Source organism: Gekko japonicus, unplaced genomic scaffold, assembly GCF_001447785.1.
Source record: "Gekko japonicus isolate JY-2015 unplaced genomic scaffold, Gekko_japonicus_V1.1 scaffold2678, whole genome shotgun sequence".
Classification (NCBI taxonomy): domain Eukaryota; kingdom Metazoa; phylum Chordata; class Lepidosauria; order Squamata; family Gekkonidae; genus Gekko; species Gekko japonicus.
The window spans coordinates 150,290-166,172 of record NW_015177099.1 but is presented as its reverse complement, the minus strand read 5'-3'; the positions used below and the strand labels follow the sequence as shown (position 1 = coordinate 166,172).

The 15,883-nt window shown below is 46.5% G+C and overlaps 1 pseudogene; it reads left to right on the top strand.

Annotated features, from left to right (window-relative positions):
- Window positions 1-9,117, top strand: part of LOC107124782 — a 74,003-nt pseudogene extending 64,886 nt beyond the window's left edge.
- The last annotated feature ends 6,766 nt before the right edge of the window (window positions 9,118-15,883 follow it).

Below are 15,883 nucleotides of genomic sequence, written 5' to 3'. Positions count from 1 at the left end.
CTGCTGAACTTTCTCCCTCCCCCCCCCAGGCGGCGGTGGCGAGGGATGTACGGCTTACAGCTGCCGGCCAGCCAAGCCTCCCCCCCTTCTCTGGTGGCAGCGACGAAACCGTTCTAAGACCGTTCCCTGTGCATGCACAGGGGGCACTCTGTTACTTTTTGGGGGGATTTAAATATCCCCCCAATATATTTTTTACAGTTTTCAGATTTTTCTGCACATCTGGGCATTGCCCCACGTGCGCGGGAAAATCTCCCTGCCCCCCAGGTTCCCCTGATGTGCAGATTTAGATATCCGCATGCAGGGGGCGCCTTCGCTATTAGATATATAGATACGGAGCAGAGGTCCATCGGTGGCTCTTAGCCACAAGGTATAGCTAGGAACTCTCGGTCTGGGGCCAGGGATGCTCTGTCTTCTTGGTGCTTGGGGTGTGTGGGGGGGCAACAGTGGGAGGGCTTCTAGTGTCGTGGCCCCACTGCTGGACCTCCTGATGGAGCCTTGTGTTTTTGGCCACTGTGTGACACAGTGTTGGACTGGATGGGCCTTTGGCCTGATCCAACATTGGCTTCTCTTATGTTCTTAAGCTGTAGTTCTTTTTGGCACCATTCGGTTTCAAATTTTGTTTTAGGCTGAGAGTGTTGTGACTTGCCTAAGGTCAGAGCTTCAAGTGGGGAGGTGGGGAATCAAACCTGCTTCTCCCAATTAGAATCTGTCATTCTTAACCACTACACTAAACTAGCTTTCACAGCCTGGGGAGGGCCAGAGAGGTAACCACTGTGCGTTCCTCTACCGGGAGGAACCCCGGCATAAAGGGTGAGGCTGGAGTCTTGGGGCCCCAGGTAAGAGAATCCTTGGCCACAGTGATGAATCTCCCGCCCTGGCCCTGCATCATCTCTTTCCCGCCGTGGCCTTTGGCACGTCTCCCCAGCCCAGAACCTGCCCCCCCGCTCCACCACTCCCTCAGCAGTCTGCCTATCAATCAATCAATCAATAGACCTTAGTCTGAGATAATTATAAAATCATGAAACAGAGTTTCCCAAATTTTTCACTCTTATCACATCAGCTAAAAAATTGGCCACTGCTACAGTAATCTCTGCTGTTGTATCATTCAATAGAGTTTGACGTTTTATTTTATTGGAAAGGTGATGTTTACCATGCAACCAAGTATTTAACCATTTTTCCCTAGCAGATGCATGCAACAAACAGTCTAGCAGTATGTGATCAATTGAATCAAGAGAGTTAGAGCCACAGTCACATCTCCGTTCGTGCTTGGGAATATTTTGAAACCTTCCATACAGTAGTTTTGATGGAAAGGCATTTACTCGTGCAAGGGAGAAAGCTCCCCCCCCCCCCAGCAGTCCGCCGCAGCTTGCAGGTGTAACTGAGATCGAGGGGTACGGCTCCTCACCCCCGGCACCTCTCCCTTGGACAGCCACAAGGCCCTCAGTCCTGTTCTCTGCCCTACGCTGCTCTCCACAGGAATCCTCACCCTGTGCCCCCCCCTTTTCCTTTGTTGCCACTTCAGTGGTGAACCTGGGCTGAAGCCCCAGAATAAGTCTCTGTTTCTGTCTCTAGGGCCCACAGGGGCCTGTGGGGCTAATCGGTCCCCCAGGGAAACCAGGCCCCCAGGTAAGTTCTTCAGTGGGACTGAGGGTTGTGTGCAATGCTCCCTCTAAGCTGTGGAGCCTTGTGAGCAAAGATTCAACTTTGTAAGCTACTGGCATGAAAGTGGTGAGCGCGCGATTTGGCTCCTGCATACGTTCGTTTGCGCTGGAGCCATCCCTTCCTGAGCGGAGACAAAAATGTGTGAGCTGGAGGCTAAAAAAAAAAGTGAGCTAGCTCACACTCACTCAGCTTAGAGGGAACACTGGTTGTGTGTGGAGAGCAGGCCTGAGGTCGAGGGGACGGGCTGCCTCTCATTCATTTGCTCTCTCTGTGTAATCCCCAGGGTCGAGCCGGACCTGGCGAACCTGGAGTCAAGGTGAGGCAGCACCCCCTGACCGGAGAGCCCCACGTCCCCTTCTGATCTCTGCCTTGCGAGAGCTCTGGGGGAGCTCCCAGATGAAGCAGTCGAGGGCAGAGAGTGTCACCGGGGGGGGGGGCACCTCTCCCCTTCCTGGGGGTCTCTGGTCCCAAGGTCAGGCACTTTGTGATAAGCCACCTCAGGTGCCTCAGGGTAGAAAGTAAAGGTAAAGGTAAAGGTTCCCTTGCTCGAAAGCCAGTCGAATCCGACTCTAGGGTTGCGGTGCTCATCTTCGTTTCAAAGCCGACGAGCCAGCGCTGTCCGAAGACGTTTCCGTGGTCATGTGGCCGGCATGACTAAACCCCAAGGCGCACGGAACGCTGTTACCTTCCCACCAAAGTGGTACCTATTTTTCTACTTGCAATTTCTTGCTTTCGAACTGCTAGGTGGGCAGGAGCTGGAACTAGAGACGGGAGCTCACTCCGTCATGCGGCACCCGGGTCTCGAACTGCTGAACTACCGACCTTCCACAGCCTGCAGTTCAGCGTCTTAACCACTTGAGCCACCGCAGTAGAAAAGCGGCTAATAAATATTTTAAATATGGGAACTAAAAAATAAAAAGGGCCTGCCCCCTTGGTTTTCTCTCTGCAGGGTGACCGCAGCTTCGGTGGATTTTATTTGGGGTGGTGGTGGTATCAGGTGCTACTGGACAAAAATCTAAAATGGAGAAGGGGGCCCCTGAACTGTATAGGCCACACAAGCCCGATCTCGTCACATCTCGGAAGCTAAGCAGGGCCGAGCCTGGCAAGTACTTGAATGGGAGGCCTCCAAGGAATTCCAGAGAGAGAGAGCGCTAAAAAAAACCCCCAATAATATAATATAGTGATGCTCTGTCTTCTTGGTGCTTGGGGGGGGGGGGGGCCACAGGGGGGGGGCTTCTAATGTCCTGGCCCCACTGGTGGACCTCCTGATGGCACTGTTATTTCTGGCCACTGTGTGACACAGAGTGTTGGACTGGATGGGCCTTTGGCCTGATCCAACATTGGCGTCTCTTATGTTCTTATGTTCTTAAAATAAAATAAAATGGAGAAGGGGGATATGTTGTAAGCTGCTTTGGGTCCCCATTAGGTAGAAAACTGAGGTATAAATGAGGTAAAATAAATACTTGTGCGTCAAAATTCGGCAGCCCACCCCAGTGTCACCAGGTTCTGCAAAGCATCAAGGCTTTATTAGGTGATCTGCTGGCTTTTGTCAATTTATTCAGCTCATCCTGTTCTCAGGTGGGAGGAACGAGGGCCCTAGGACCCAGCCCTCCCGTGTCCCCCCCCTGCCCGGCCTGTTGAGCCAAGGGTCACCTGGCCCTGTCCGTGATATTTCCTAGTCATTTCCACCATCTTGAGAACGAGGAGCTCAGTTTTTCCCCTCAGAGCTCTGAAAACTGAGGTCCTCGTCAAGGTCTCAGGCCCAATTAAATAGTGCAGCTCTTGTAGTGGTGGGAGGGCCCCCTCTCTGAGTTGAATTCCCCCCCTCCCCTCAGCGGACACTGAGAGCCTTCCTTTCCTCTTAGGGGGATGACGGAGAAGTGGGACCGCATGGGTTTATAAGAGAACCGGTAGGTGCCACCCTGCCCTCGGTGCCTGCAGGGAATTCTGGGAAAGATGGTGCGACTGAGGAATCAGCAAAGGCCCAGGTGCTGTGCACCTGTACCACAAGGTTCTGAAAATCCAAGGGTTCGGGGCAGTGTTCTCCCAAACAGCACTCAACGAGATAAAACGTGTTTCTCTGAGCTGCACCGTGCAGTGGGGGCTCTCCTGACGAAACCTCCCAGTTTTGTTCTACGGAGGACTGTTTTGGTCCCGTGAGTCCTGAGAGAGACGTGTCTTTTCAGGCCTCGCAGAAGATTTACAGCCCCGGTTTACATTGATTCGAGGAAGTCTTCATGGCACAGAGGCTTTTTTGACAGAATACTATAGGCGTAATTGAAATACACGGGGAAAGTGAACATCCAGCACTTTTGGAAGAAAGACTGGATGCGTAATTTAGATCTCGGACGGATGTAGCCCTGTTCGTAGCGTTCTGCTCATTCAGCCCAGGACATCGGCCCTTTGACCAGAGGCTTCGTCTCCCCCAAGCGCCAGGCTCCATCAGCAGCCTCTTCAACTGGAGAGTGTCAGATCCCTCCAGATAACTCACCCGGTCTGCTGAGGGAAGGGTGCAGAGTCTGGGTGTGGGGCAGGATCCATTCCTTGGTCTATTTCATTCCGTGTCTTACCCCTCTCCCTCGCTGCTTTTTTCAGATGTGGGGACCATCCCTGAAGAAAGAAACTACATTCCCTGAGGTGGAAGGAGCTTCCTTGGAGCGAGAGCAGAGGGCGCAGGCCATGGAGCATGCCCAAGATGCCCTCTCCCGTGGTACGAACTCATTGTGCCCATGTAGGATTGGGGCACCCAGTGAATTTGATGGGTAGAGAGTGCAGGTCAGGGGGGAAATTAAGCACTTCTTCACAGAACACAGAGTTAATTTGCGGAATGCAGTGTCCACTAATTGTGATGCCTCTCAAAGGGGATTGGACAAATTCCTGGAAGGCAATCCCTACCATTGATTAAAAGAGTTATCTCTCTCCCACCTTCCCTAAGGTAGACAAATCTCGGGAGAACTATTCAACTTGGTGAATAAAGGGAGCCTCCACCTTCTGGGGCAGCAGAGCTCTGAAAAACCCTTTTTTGGGGCCAATGAGGATGGAAACATCTGGCTTCTGTGCCCGTGCTTCTAGGGGCATCTGACGGGCCGCTTTGGGAAAACGGATGCCAGAATAGGGATGGTGGGCTGTTGCCTGGCAACCCCAGGAGCTTTGGGGGAGGGGCTTTGGGGTGGTGCTTGGGGCAGATGCCATGTTGATGTTGCGTCTGGCTGAAAACCTGGTTGGGGAGTGAGCATGCCAAAAGACACTCTGAAAACTCATTCTTATGGCCCTCGAATCTTCAGATGAACTCAAGTCACGCCTGGGCCGAATGTGACAGTGACGTGTCATGCAGCGTCATCTGCATCTCCCTCTTCACCCTCCCTCAAACCCGACACAGGCCTGACAGAAGTCTGAAGCAGCATTTAGAGTCCCTGAGGCTCCCGGTACCTGGTCCTTCTCTTCTGCCTCTCCCAGTATTTTGTAAAAAGTGATTAAATCTGTTGAGTGTACACAGGGCAAGGCTTTACACCCCTGACCATATGGTGAAATGAAGCGGGGAACAAACAAGCAAATTGAATAGAAAGTCATGGAAAAAACCCTTCCTTCTTCCTTTGTCTCAGTAACAGGGAATGGAGAGATGCTGTTGAGCCGTCATCTTTTCAGAGGTGTGGAAACGGCGGTTGCACCTCCAGTCCAGGTAGGGGATTTATAGCAGGGGACGGCCTGGGTTCCCCCTCCTTTCTCGGGGGGGCTTTTGCTCCTGCAGTCTCTACAAGGTGTCTGGGCGACAGGGGCTCTGAACGCCACTCCCTTTACCCCATGCCAAGCCATACATCCTGTACCCTCCCAGACTACTCCCTTCCAGTGTGCCATCTCTGCCTGGCATGATCTCTGACGACGGAATCTGCTTTTCCTTTCAGGGTCCGTTTTCCTTTGAGGAGGTGGCCGTGTATTTCACTGATGCAGAGTGGGCCCTGCTGGATCCGGGCCAAAGAGCTCTCTACTGGGAAGTCATGCTGGAGAACTATGAGAGCGTGGCCTTTCTGGGTAAGGATCTTTCATACAGGGCGGGTTCCTCCATAAGGTGGGGTTAGGCAGCTGCCCCGGGTGCCATCTAAGTAGAGCACTCCGCTGGCCTGCCATCCCGCCCCCCACTCCGGTGCCCCTCCCTTGCCAAAAGTCCTTTGCCGACGTCAAGGCACTCCGTGGCCTGCCCGCCCTAGCGCGCCAGGGCCTGGCTGGTTCCCAGCATGACTGACACAGGGCTGCCGCCTTCTCCTCCTCTGTCTCCCCTGCAGCAGCAGTGGCTCCCTCTCTGGCCGGGTGAGTGAGCGAGTGAGGGAGGGACTCCTGCCCAGCACCCTCTAGGCTCTTTCCCCACGCCATGGGGGAGTGCGGCACTGGGGGATGGAGAGGCTGGTGTCGGCAGCCTCGGGGCGGCAGGGAGAAAAAGGAGTAAGCAGCCCAGTGCTGCCTGGTCAGTTCTGCGCTGATGCTGCAGGAGTCCCTCCCCAGGCACTCTCGTCTGGGCTGCCCTTGAGGCTGATCTGGAAGTTACAGCTTGTCCAGAATGCAGTGGCTCGGGTCCTCACAGGGACTCCGATAACTGCACTTACACAACCTGTGCTTCGCCAGCTGCACTGGCTCAAAGTTGAGTACTGGGTCAGGTTCAAGGTTTTGGTCTTGACCTTTAAAGCCCTGAACAATCGGGGACCAAAGTACCTACGGGACCTCCTCTGCTGGTATGTCCCCCGGAGAGCATCACGCTCAAGTGACCAACATCTATTGGAAGTCCATGTCCCAAAAAGTGTTCGTCTGTCCTCAACCAGAGCCAGGGCCTTTTCGGCCTTGGCTCTGACTTGGTGGAACTCTCTGCTGGTTAACATCTGGACACTGCGGGATTTGCTACAATTTATCAGGGCCTGAGGGGCAGAAATATTATGCCAAGTGTACGGTTGAGGACAACGACTGTTTCTTAACACTTTAATAGTTCTTAAGGACCATTTGATTCACAATCTGTTTTCACCTCTGTTCCCCCATTGCTAATGTAAATTGGGGGCCAGAATTGTATGATGGCGCCCAGGGGTCATTTCATAGAAAAAGAGGTGCAGGAGCTCATTAGCATAACTTATGGCGCCACACCCCCTGACGTCACCGGAAGTGTGTCAGAAGGCAACACCCACCGCTCAGGCTCCACTGGACTGTTTTGGATTGCTAGCTATTGGGGGGGGGGAAACGTGCAGATCTGTCCTCGCAAAGGAGGGAGAGCTTGTACCTGAATAAAATTTGGTCATAAAGGTGCCCCTGGACTGTTTTGGACCGGGCGGCCGCTCTGTAACTTACCTGACTGCTTCTTGCTCTGACTAAGGGCTGCTGGGAGCAGGGGGTGGGGCTTGTTGCATGTGCCCGTCCCCTGGGCTCTTTACTGCTGGAGCTCCGCTCCTGTGCGCTCCTGCAGGAAATGACCCCTGATGGCGCCATACAGTTATTGGGCTTTAGAACGGTATCTTAAACTATTTAATAGATTTTATCTGTTTTATATGACTTTGATGTGAACCGCCCTGAGGTCGCTCGCCAGGAGGGCGGTAAACAAACCAAATAAATAAATAAATGCTCTTTATTATAGCAGAGAACCATCAGAGAAATGAGGAGACTGAGGAACTTCGTCCGCAATTGCGAGATAAAGTTAATGATGAAGATTTTAAAAGGAGGGTCAGGAATCGAGGCAGACCTGTGAGAAAGAAAGGGGTCCATTTGGTTGAGAAGAGAGATGGAAGACAGTGTAATGTACAGTTTCCAAAGCACAATATAATTAAGATAAGTAAATCTGTTCAATGTGAAAATTACATGAAATATAGGTCACAGTTTTTTGGGAACCTAAGAATACAAAGAGGACAGAAACCTTTTGAAAACTCAGAGTGTGGAGAGAAATTCAGTCTGAGTGACAACCTTGAACAGCATCAGAGAACCCACACAGAAGAGAAACCTTTTGACTACTCAGAATGTGGGAAGTCATTCAGTCAGAGTGCCCACCTTGAACAGCATCAGACAACCAACACAGAGGAGAAACCTTCTGAATGCTCAGATTGTGGGAAGAGATTCAGTACCAGCAGCAATCTTCAATACCATAAGAGAACCCACACAGGGGAGAAACCTTTTGAATGCTCAGAGTGTGGAAAGAGATTCAGTCGGAGTACCTATCTTCACGAGCATCAAAGAACCCACACAGGGGAAAAACCTTTTGAATGTTCAGAGTGTGGAAAGAGATTCACTCACAGTGGCACTCTTCAACTGCATCAAAGAACCCATACGGGAGAGAAACCTTTTGAATGCTCAGAGTGTGGAAAGAGATTCAGTCGGAGTACCTATTTCCAAGAGCATCAGAGAACCCACACAGGGGAGAAACCTTTTGAATGCTCAGAGTGTGGAAAGAGATTCAGTGTGAGTGGCAGTCTTCAACTGCATCAGAGAACCCACACAGGGGAGAAACCTTTTGAATGCTCAGAGTGTGGAAAGAGATTCAGTCAGAGTAGTAATCTTCAGTGTCATCAAAGAACCCACACTGGGGAGAAGCCTTTTGCATGCTCAGACTGTGGAAAGAGATTCAGTCAGAGTGACTATCTTCAACTGCATCGAAGAACCCACACGGGGGAGAAACCTTTTCAATGCTCAGTGTGTGAAAAAAGATTCAGTATGAATGGAAATCTTCAAAAGCATCAAAGAACCCACACAGGGGAGAAACCTTTTGAATGCTCAGAGTGTGGAAAGAGATTCAATCAGAGTGAGAATCTTCAACGGCATCAAAGAACCCACACAGGGGGGAAACCTTTTGAATGCTCAGAATGTGGAAAAAGATTCAGTCACCATGGTAGTCTTCAGTATCATCAAAGAACCCACACAGGGGAGAAACCTTTTGAATGCTCAGAGTGTGGAAAGAGATTCAGTCAGAGTGGTAGTCTTCAGCGGCATCAAAGAACCCACAGAGGGGAGAAACCTTTTATATGTTCAGAGTGTGGAAAGAGATTCAGTACGAGTGGCAATCTTCAAAACCATCAAAGAACCCACACAGGGGAGAAACCTTTTGAATGCTCAGAATGTGGAAAAAGATTCAGTCACCATGGTAGTCTTCAGTATCATCAAAGAACCCACACAGGGGAGAAACCTTTTGAATGCTCAGAATGTGGAATGAGATTCAGTCATAATGGCAGTCTTCAGCGTCATCATAGAACCCACAGAGGGGAGAAGCCTTTTGAGTGCTCAGAGTGTGGAAAGAGATTCAGTGACAATGGCAGTCTTCAGTGTCATCAAAGAACCCACACAGGGGAGAAACCTTTTGAATGCTCAGAGTGTGGAAAGAGGTTCAGTCAGAGTGGCCATCTGCATGAGCATTTCAGAACCCACACAGGGGAGAAACCTTTTGAATGCTCTGAGTGTGGGAAGAGATTCAGTCAGATTGGCAGTCTTCAGCGGCATCAAAGAAACCCACACGGGAGAAACCTTTTGAATGCTCGGAGTGTGGAAAGTGATTCAGTTGGAGTAGCACTTATCATAAATACCTAAGAGCCCACTGAAGGAGAAACTAGGCAACCGCTTAGGTCATGAAAAGAGCACTTCTCTTATTTCACTGCTAAAAGACAACCACAGACCACATACAGCATCAAAACAATATAAGCTATTGTAAAAGGCTTTTAACCTACATGGGCTCCGGTAGGTCACACGGGCCGGATATCGCGGGGGGGAGACGTGGCCCCGGAGCGAACTACTGCGCGGCAGCGGGATCAAACATCCCGCCGACTTCCATTGGTTGGGGGGAGGTGCCAGGGAGGTGCTGATCATATTTCACTCCTGCGGCACGGCAAAGAAGCGGATCGGCGGGTTTTTTTTTTTAACCCAAGTGTTCGCATGCTCCGTTGGGTGCTTGTGTGCATCCCATGGAGACTTAAACCCCCCCCCCTTTTGCAACGGGACATGGGTGGGCGCCGGATGCCACCGGAAACGTGATCAGACGCCCGCCCTTGCCCCGCAGTTTCCAGAAACTAGTATCTCAGAGGTACTAGTTTTTTACCCCGCATCTTCGGCAGGAAGCCTCGGGTTCGCCACAGGAGCTCTACGCTTCCCAGATGTGGCGGTGTGATCTCGCCCGGAAAATCCGCCTATCTTCCATCTCTGTAGCGTGGCTATTGCTCCGTGTGACCGCAGCCATAGAAATCTTACCCTAAATTGAAAGAAATGTTATGAAAGCTCAAAATATAGAAGGAACTTTAGCCGTTTTTGAAGCTCTCAAATAGATCCCACAAGGAAGAAAGCAAGGATGGGCTCTGCAAAGCTGAAGGACGTTTAAGATAGTTGGAGGGATTAAGCCTTTGGGATGGGGGGGGGCTTCTTCAAAGAGTTGTGTTTTATAGGTGTGGAAATCTCAGGACTTCTATGTTTATTTATTTTCTAGTGGGTACCCATAAGGACTTGTGGGTTGCACCTCATTTCTCCCTTCCCCACTCTTTCATATTTCCCATTCCTGAAAGACCCCATAGCACTACCTTTTTTTAATTAATTTTTTTAGTTTACAAAGAACAAACAAAACAAACATACATACATGAATTGGGGATTTCCATTCCATCATTAAATTGTCTTTTTAAGTTCCTCATACAATATTGAATTATTTGTTTCCTATATTCCACCTTGTATTTGTGTATAAGTCTTTTGCATATGATTAAAAGTAAAGTTCTTGTTTCCTTCTAAATTGGTTGTATATCAACTATATTTTATTTCTTCAACCCATTTATAAAATCTTGCCCATGTATTTTCAATGCTTCCTTAAGTTTGTCCTCTTAGCATTAATGTTAATTTGTCAATTTCTGCAGTTTCAAACATTTTAATTATGATTTCTTCTCTTGAAGGTACTTCATTTCTTCTCCAGTACTTAGCATACAGTATTCTTGCAGTTGCCACTACATTTATAATAAGATAGAAATCTTGCTTTTTACAATTTTCTGGTAGTATATTCAATAAAAACAATTCTGGTATGTAAGGTATAGTACTCTTTTAAAATTTTTGTAATATTTCATGAATCCAAGACCAATATTTTTTAACTCACATCACATGTCCACCACATATGAAAAAAGGAACAAACTATAATTGATATTTCCAACAGTCATTTGGTAGGTTAGGGTAAAACTTTGATAATTTCCCTGGAGTGATATACCATCTATAAAACATTTTATAAATATTTTCTTTATATGAAATTGCTTTAGTAATCTTTACATTTTTTCCCATACCTGTGGCCATTGGTTCGAATCAATATTGTGACCTACATTTTGTGCCCATTTAACCATGAAATTATTCTTAATCAATTTCTCATCAGTGTACATCAATATCTTATCCATTTCTGTTATTTATGTATAAAAACCAGTTGGCTTATCCTTGGCATATCCTTGGCATAACCAAGGTTATGGCCTTCAGGGCCAGATAAAAGAAAAGAATTTGGTCTGTAAATGGGCACTCATTAGAGCAGGTTTCCTGCTTTAAATACTTAGGTATGGTCCTTCAATCAAATGGGGCTAGGAAAGCCCATATACAGTATGTCGCCTCCCAAGGTGAAAGAACAGCAAATGGTATTCTTAAGTTCCATCACACCAAATGGACCTGTAGTAGTTAAGTGCATGGACTCTAATCTGGGACAACCGGGTTTGATTCCTCACTCCTCCACTTGCATCTGGCTTGATGACCTTGAGCAAGCTGTAGTTCTGATAAGAGCTGTTCTTCAAAAACAGCAGTTTCTGTCAGAGCTCTCTCAGCCCCACCTACCTCACAGGGTGTCTGTTGTGGGGAGGGGAAGAGGAAGGAGTTTGTAAGCCTCTCTGAGACACCTTTGGGTAGTCTTATGTGCCAGCTGCCCAAAAACTCTTTCAAGCAAAGGCAGTTGGACAGAAGAGAGAACAAGAGAAGAGATTGGATTTATACCCCGCTCTTCACTACCCAAAGGTGTCTCAGAGCAGCTCACAAACTCCTTTCCCTTCCCCTCCCCACAACAGAAACCCTGGGAGGTAGGTGGGGCTGAGAAAGTTCTTGACAGAAAGTGCTCTTTTTCGAGAACAGCTGGCTTGCCCAAGGTCAACCAGCCAGGTGCAAGTGGAGGAGTGGGGAATCAAACCCGGTTCTCCCAGATTAGAGTCCGCGCACTTAACCACTACACCAAACTGACAGATGCTCTGTGGCACTTTTATTGGGCCTCCTTCCTCTAGTTTTGTCCCCTTAGAGCGGGTTTAGTCCAAATTCTTCAGCGCAGTTATTCAGGTCCCGAGGTGTGTATCGAATACATTGAGGTGTGTACCGAATACAGGTGCTATATCAATGGAAGCCAAAATTACTTTAGCTTCACTCCAGTATTGGCTTAAACTAAATTTCCATCCTCAGGGACTAACCCACTTGTTACTCTCAGACAACTTTCAATCCAAATGGCTGAGTGCAGTTCATAATAAATTATATGCTCTTGGTCCCCCCCCCCAGCGATTTTGAGTATGCATTGGGACGTAGCAAAATCAGCCCTAAAACAGAGAATGACGGACATGGAGAGACAGACATATCTCGGTAGATGTCCTAACTTTAGAGCCCCAAATTCTGTCAAATATCGCTTGCAACACATGTCCTATTTATCGCAGCTTGATACTCATAAGTTTAGGAAAGCCTTCACATTAGCCAGATGTGAGGCTTTCCCCTCCACGATGCTTGAGGGCAGATTCAAAAGGATCCCCACTGAATATAGACTTTGTCAATGCGGCTCAGGAGAGACGGAAACTATTGAGCACATGATGCTCATATGTAACTGGTATAACAAGATCTGTGACAAATATATTACTCCTCTTATAACAGATTTGGTGGGACAATCAGCTGCTGAGCAGTGTAACTGATTGTTAATTGCTGGCAACCGGACAATTACTGAAGCTGTGGCAAAATTTTCGGTAGCATGCTACTGCATCCGAAATACACGATCAAATATATAATAATAGTTGCCTAATAGTCTCTGTTTTATGTTCTTCCTTTATTACACTCAACTGTATTTTTAAAGAGTTTTATTTTACTGTCCTAAATTCAGTTATACGAATGTTAAGAATGTTATATTTAAGCATGTGTGCTCTATAGCTTGTTGCCGTAATAAATGCCTGCCTGCCTGGTTTTAGTTCATTTTTATTTTCCAACAAGTCTTCATTTCTTATCAATGTTTTTTTGAAATAAATTTGGATTTGTGCAGGCTTCGAGTGGTGAAACCCATTTTGGTATCTTGGTATTAAAAAGTCTTTTAACTTCTTCCCATACCTTCAATAGGGAATTCCTAAAAAGGTGTTGCTTAAAGTTCTTGTTCTGGTCTTCTAACTGTTGGGATTGACCTTTAGTAATATTTTTATTAGCATTTTTGTTTTACTAAAACTTTTCCATACCATATAAACGTGTGCCAACCTAGTAAAAATTCATGGCCCTCTAACATTAGTAGTCTAGTATTTTCTAATGTAATCCATTCTTTTAGCCATGTCAGTGATGCTGCCCTATAATACAAACGCCAATCTGGTAATGCAAATCCAGCTTTTTCTTTTGCATCTTGTAAGGCTTTAAGTTTTTATCTTGGTTTCTTCTTGTTGTTTTTAAATATTTTAAATATTTAAATATTTGTGATTTTGAAGGATTGGAATTGTTTGAAATAAGAGGATCCATCTTGGTTATATATTAATTTTTATTGTAGCTATTCTTCCCGTCAATGATATTTGTAGATTTATCCATTTTTCCAGATCCTTCTTAATTTCCATTATGACTTCCATATAGTTATCTTTCACCAAGGAACTACATTTATTTGTTATATTTATTCCTAAATATTTCAGCTTTTTTGAACTTCCAGGCCTGATACTTCTTGTAACTGTTGGGATTGTTCCTTAGTAATATTTTTGTTAGCATTTTTGTTTTACTAAAATTAATTTTCAGTCCAGCGACCTGGCCATACTCCTGCAAAGTTTTTATTAATCGCTCAATAAACTCAAATGGATTCTCTAAAATACAGTAAATCATCTGCAAAGGCTTGAAGCTTATATTCTTCTCTTAAGGCCTTTAATTTTTACATTTTCTCTAATCATATAATTCAGTATTTCAAGAACAAATATGAACAATAATGGTGAAAGTGGGCATCCTTGTCTGGTTCCTTTTTGTTTCTCAATGTTTCGTGATAAATCTCCATTAACAAGAACCCTTGCTTGTTGAATAAAAGGAATAAATAAAAGGATAAAATAAAAGGAATAAAAGGAAGTACTTCTTCACCCAAATAGTGATTAACACATGGAATTCACTGGCACAGGAGGTGGTGGCGGCTACAAGCATCGACAGCTTCAAAAGGGAATTGGATAAGCATATGGAGCAGAGGTCCATCAGTGGCTATTAGCCACAAGGTATAGATAGGGACTCTGGGGCAAGTGATGCTCTGTCTTCTTGGTGCTTGGGGGGGTCAACAGTGGGAGGGCTTCTAATGTCCTGGCCCCACTGGTGGACCTCCTGATGGCACTGGTATTTCTGGCGACTGTGATACAGAGTGTTGGACTGGATGGGCCTTTGGCCTGATCCAACTGGCGTCTCTTATGTTCTTATGTTGTTTGGTATAGATTGCTCTAACCATCGTGTAAAATTCTTTACCACATTGTGAGTTTAATTACCACTCAAAGAAAGAACTAGAAAACCTTGAAACAAAACTACTACAAATACACTCTTTTGAATATTCTAAGAATTCCAATCTGTATATATTAGAAACTTTTTACCTCAGCAGTCTCAAAATCTTGACTCCTCCTATTGTACATATATTCCCTCCCTATTTAATAAAATCTCTATTCTGTTTTGAAATTTAAACTCCCTCAAGTGCCATTTCATTAAGGGCTTAAATACAAGACCAAGACAGCTCTCATGTATTTTCACTCAAGTTTCTGTACTGGGTCAAAAGCCTAAACTAAATCTCTGACATGGGCTGGGACAGTCAAGTCTTTGATGACAAAGAATATACACATGCTACTGTAGTGCGACTCAGTCACTGAAGGGAACTGAAGTTTTGGCAGGAAAAATCTGCCAGACAGTTGGGGAGATACAGGGGTCCATCATATTTGGTGGCAGCGTCATGATACAAAAGAACATCCCACAACTACCGTAGTTAGCCCCACCACAATATAATACTAGTAGAATATAATATTTGATATATTTGAGAAGAATTAACATAAAATTCCAGTCAGAAATGGCACCCCCTCCGAAAGCTAAGAAAACCACAGAGGCACAAGAAGAAGAGATTGGATTTATACCCCGCCCTTCACTACCCAAAGGTGTCTCAGAGCAGCTTACAAACTCCTTCCCCTCCCCACAACAGACACCCTGTGAGGTAGGCAGGGCTCAGAGAGCTCTTGACAGAAACTGCTCTTTTTCAAGAATAGCTCTTATCAGAGCTATGCCTTGTCCAAGGCCATCCAGCCAGGTGCAAGTGGAGAAGTGGGGAATCAAATCCGATTCTCCCAGATTAGAGTCCGCGCACTTAACCACTACACCAAACTGGCGCTGTAAGGAGATGGACCTGCAGGTGAGGCATCTGCTGATATAAATACTAATCAAGAATTAGAAATAATGAGAATGCAGATAGAAATGGCAAAAATTGAGGCTGAAAAAGCCAGAACTGAGGCTCAAAAGGAAAGAATAGCAAAATAACAGCAGTTAGAGTTAGCCGAAATTCAGTCAGAATAAGAAAAGGCCAAAATTCAGGCAGAACAAGAAAGGGTTAGATTTTGGGGGGGGGGGAACAATTAGAATTAGCCAGAGAGAGAGAACTGACGTTCTAGCAGGAAACATCTGCCAGACAGTTGGGGAGATCTCAATCGCTAACCCTGTCAATCTTACCTCCTCTTTCCTCCTCACATTTCCTTTATAATAGAAAGTCCTGACTTCTACTTCTTTTGCACACCCCAAACCCAGGTGGCTCATTAAGCAGTATTGTTTCTGTTTTGATTAGTTTAAATGAGCAATCCATTGGTTCTTTGAATTACCAAAGAAGCAATCAGGAACCCAACCCAAAATTCTACTTTGCGTCTAAAAGAAAACCTCTGATCTCTTTTTTCCAGTCTTGGGAACTCTATACAGCATTTCCAAATCACATTGTTTCACCCCTGATTAATCTTATCAATGTTTTGTTCTGAGGGACTCCTCACATTAGCAAGCCCTCTGGAAGTATATT